Source organism: Quercus lobata, chromosome 4 (assembly GCF_001633185.2).
Source record: "Quercus lobata isolate SW786 chromosome 4, ValleyOak3.0 Primary Assembly, whole genome shotgun sequence".
Taxonomy (NCBI): domain Eukaryota; kingdom Viridiplantae; phylum Streptophyta; class Magnoliopsida; order Fagales; family Fagaceae; genus Quercus; species Quercus lobata.
The window spans coordinates 5,793,415-5,798,272 of NC_044907.1; the positions used below are offsets into that span (position 1 = coordinate 5,793,415).

The 4,858-nt window shown below is 35.0% G+C and overlaps 1 long non-coding RNA gene across 1 annotated transcript; it reads left to right on the forward strand.

Moving 5' to 3' along the window:
* Positions 1 to 648: 648 nt before the first annotated feature.
* On the forward strand, positions 649 to 2,772 carry LOC115983512. The gene is made up of 5 exons (XR_004090084.1): positions 649 to 1,072; positions 1,208 to 1,296; positions 1,395 to 1,455; positions 1,916 to 2,045; positions 2,675 to 2,772. It is a non-coding gene; the product is annotated as an uncharacterized LOC115983512 (long non-coding RNA).
* Positions 2,773 to 4,858: the final 2,086 nt, after the last annotated feature.

Genomic DNA, 4,858 nt, shown 5'->3' on the forward strand with positions numbered 1-4,858 from the left:
CAAGAATTATACACCTTTTGTTTGTAATTTACTTCCATCTAGAAGAGGGTTAGCTTTATGACTCCTTTAATGGGTAGAATGTTTGTTGTGTTCCAGCATAAGGTCAAGCCAGGCTCATACACGTGGAGACATCACAGGCCCCCTCCACGAAGGCCCCCTCCATGAAGATCTGGTTTTGTGGATGACCTGTTTGATATGTTCAACTCCATAGAAGAATTAACAGCCTCTGAGATAGCTCTCGACCCCATGGAAGAATTAACATCCTTGGAGATGGCTCTTTTATTAAGGGATTTGATTCTGGATACATCTGACTCATCAAGTGATGAAGAAGATTTTTATAGCCCATGAGCTACTAGATATAGCCAGTTGTAATCATGTTGATTGTCTGTGGGGATTTTCTAAACATTGCCGTGTTGGCATTTTGTCAGCCTACTACTCTTTGCATCAGCAGAAAGACTTGCTTGTAGTTTTTGAACTCTATATTATGACAACATACTATTATTTATAATTGATATCTTGGTTTTCCTGCTGGGGTTAGATTGTTTCTGCTTGGGATGATTACTGGCATTATCCAATGTTGATGTCAATAAGCCTGGAAGTGTAGGTTCTTTGGTAGATATTTGATTGCTGGAGCACATAACAATTTTATGTATGTCATTAATGGTGCTCAGTTTCCTCGGATACTTTGTAAGCAAAGAACTTTCTCGTAGTTTGACATGTACACTTCAATTTCCTGTTTGAAGGTCTTCCTTTTACACATTTTCTCTTTTTAGTGAGTTTATGCTCCTTATAGTTTGATATTTTAAGACATTTGACAAGCATGGCCGGTGAAGTGATTACCACTGTGGTGTATAATGTTATATTTGTTATATTTCTTTCCCATGAGTGGAAGAGGGGTTACTAAGCTTGTTGAGCTTCTTTTGGAAAACCTTCAGTAAAGGGTTCTGTGGACTTGCTTTATGAAGTGGTTTGTTTGCAAATACGGGTTGTTACAGAAGGCTCATCTTTGTGACTTGTATGTCATGTTACAAATGTACTCATTTTCTGTGCTGCATCATTTTTCTCTATACAGGTTTATGAGCCTTCTCTGCTTAAAAGTATATGCATCTGCTTTTTATTTTCCCTATTTTGGTTATGGGGGTTGCATGCAATGTAATAAGTTCAGAGCCTCATTAGGTTTTTTTGAATGGATGTTCTCTTATTGCAGCATGCATATCGAGATGGCCGTCTAGAGGAGGTAGTTCTACGTCATCTTGGGTCTGAGGATGGAGAAACTGTGATAGCTAAAAATATTAGGTTTTGTCTGTACCTTTTGTTGTTATTCTACTCAGTCCATTTTTTTTCCCTTAAATAATTTCATATTCCCATGCTCACTGAGTTTTGGTTATTGCCAGGCTGTCAGAGTTCCTTGGTAACATGCGTATAAGGTGAACAGATGCTGTTTTATAGTCTAGAGTAAGTATGAAGTTATGACTTGGATTCTGCTTTCCATACAAGTTTTTGTACATTAGGACTTGACCTCTAGATTAATTTTTTGAAGTTCCTTAATTTTAGAAATTTTTTATTCCAACTAGAGCTCAAACTAATAAATAAAAGTAAATTTGTATACTATGTACCCGTGGTGCAAGGGTTTTACCTGACCTCTACTTGGAATGCATTAGCAGTCATTGACATGCTAGGTATATTGAGCAAAAAATATCAGTCTTTGACAAATAATGGCTTTGTTGGCCATCAGGAAAGTTTTCAATGATGGCATGCTCTTGTACTTACTGAATCTGAAGGATTGTCTTGATGGTTATAAACTTATAATACCACCTTAGCACTGTGGTTTTGCCAAAAAATTGGTTATCAGTTGCACCAGTTTCATCAATTGCAAAAAGTCTCTTAATTGCTTGAACCTATATTCATATTGCAGGATATCTAATGATATGTAGAAATCATGCGCCACTTCAATTGCTGAGTTCTTTTCAAATGCCAGTGTGGCACTCCAGTTGTTTTTAAGTTATGATGCAATAGAGATATTTATATGCTTTTCTAAGATTTGTGTAAGTTGATGGTTGCTCAGTTGGACCCCAGAAGTGACCTTCAATGTCTCTTTGCTTTACAAATATATATTTTGGTTCCATTGCCTCTGCTGCCTAGTTGTACTTATTCACCTTTCAATGGTGAGATGTTTGACTCTACTTGTTATGGGTGTTGGGAATTTTAGGTTTCGGTATTTTTTTGGGTCCAACAAAGTGATTTAGAGGTTGGGTCTTGGTGCGATGTCAAGTGCCTTCCACAAAAAGTGAACAAGTTGTGGGTTTGACCTTGGTATTTGACTTGATGATTGGTTCTTATTTCTAAGTTTATATTGATAACTTGGATTGACATGAAATTATTGGACGGTTCTTACAACTCATGCCAAATGAAATTTGCAGTAATATTTTATAGGTCATAAGCTTTTGTTAGGATATAAATTTACCGTACAAATCAGGTTTCAAGATTCTTCTACAAATCTGTGAATCTTAGGAATTCTTTCTCCTTGTCCCTTCTTTTTAATTAATTTATGATTAAAAAAAACAACAGGAAAAAGTCAAGATGAAGAAATTGTTTTTTTTTTTAAGTAATATTTTCTAGTCACTGTTCTCTAAACCTCTCAATGCTATCATTAACGCAGATTTGCTTGCTGGAGGGGACCAGAACATGGAGTGTTGGGCATGCTATACTAGTTATCAAGGTGCATCTTCTATCAAAGTAATAAAATCGTCATGCATTGGATGGGTATGTTTGAGAGAGTTCTCATCAGCTGTCTATTTTTGGGATAATGATTTTTAGTGATGGACGTGCAAATAGCCATGCCGTTACCTAGTTGTATGGTTCCCTCACCAATAGTGATATATTTGGAACTGTTTATATAATTGTTTTTTTGGGCTTCCGTTCTTGTCAATATGGAGTTGTGATGACATGTTCTAGGCAACATTGTTTGAGGTATTTTGTATTCTAATCTGAATTTTCTTGTTGTTTAAGGACATTGCATCTTGCGGGATGTAAATGGGGCTAAGAGCTCCCTAAAATCAACAGCGTTTATAGATACATATATCACTTGTTATGCATGAAAGATTAGCTTCCTCTCACGCCCTCTCCTTGCTTACTAGCTCAAAAATAGCACGAGTTTTAAAATGAACGTTTCGGTGCAAAATGTAATAAAAACATTAGTCGTTTTTAATTGTATAATTCTAGTCATGAAAAATATATGAATGGAGATTAAACTCTTGATTAATGTATAATAAAAACTCTTGATTCTACATTTCTAATTTGCCCATAAAATTTATAGTGTCCCTCATATATCTTTTTTTGTTATGTTTTCCATCAGTGTGTTGAACGAAATGCATATCTTGGGAATCAAAATAGAAACAAGACTATATTTTTAGAAATGAAAATTTCATCTTTGTAGTATGATTTTTTTAAAACTATAAAAAAATTAACAAGATTCGACGAAAACACCAGATGTAGAACATTTTAATTGTCTGTGGACAGAAATAAAACCTTTTAAATCTTAAGAATGAGAATCAAAGTAGAAAGTGAGATAATTAATTAAAACCTCTAGTTGCCATTGGTTTCACAGGCTGCTTCCTTACATAGAAATCCTGAGCTGATTAGAATTGAGAAGGTGACAAGTGCATATGCAATGGTAGCAAAAGACTTGAAATGTGCCATCAAAATGCTCTTAGTTTATAGTCTCACAATTCGATCTTATTAGACCAATCTTTTATACCAAAAAAAAAAAAAATAAACTTTAATTGGAGGGCTGCTTTAGATATTACACTTTAATTAACATTGTTTTGAAAGCAACTGATTAATCTCAGAATCTTTGTTCTGAATTTCAGACTGAAATTTCTTCACCATAACCTCATAGGTTTTCAGCAGGCTCTGTTGTTCTTGGATCTCCGCAGCTAAGCGAGAATCCTGTGGAGAAGCACATACTGATTTGGGGTTGTTCTCCCTGTAAAAGTGCTTGAGTTCAGATAGGTTCTTCAACTCAGAAATTACTTGTTTATCAGGCCAAATATTACAAATACAAAACTTGTGAAATATTTGAAAGATAGAATCCTCTTGACCTTAAAATCCGGTGCTACTGTGAAACAATGTATAACTTGCAGCAATTTGCCGAAACCATTTAGGCAACATCAATCATGCATGGACTGAGAATCTAGGATCGATGTAAAAGGTGATCCTTTTTGGGCTGAAGCCAAAGCGACACTCTTGGTTGTTTCTAGTGCATTATATGCTGGTTTGGACTACATCATTTTTGTTGAAGACAAGACCCTAAATGTTATTGGATCCATTCAAAATTCATATTATTCAGAAATATATATATAAACTAGCCATAGAAGAGACTAAACCTTCATCCAACTTTTATTCCATTAACAACTAACCATTCTCTAAATCAAATTGAAAATATACACACCATAACCATACTTTGCAAAATCACAAGCAACATAGGCTGTACAAACTAACATAAAAATTACATAAGTGTGCATGGTCAGAATAGAAGTTCTATGAGTTATTCGCTATCAATAAAATCTGCATTGATTAGATTATCACCATTTGGTTGTTTTTTCGTTTAATCTAAATGACCTAAGTGTAGTACTAGAAGCAACCCAACACCGAGTTGGCTGGACTGGCTATAGATTGACTATTGTGGGAAAGGTTATTTGGATAGCACTCCCGCATAAGATTTATTTATAAAAATATTATACCTTTAGAAAGATCTCACAAACAAAATATTATAAAAGGAAAGAAAAATCCCAAAAGAAAAATAGCCAACCACACACAAGAGAAAACACCAAAGATTTACGTGGTTCGGCCTTTGGCC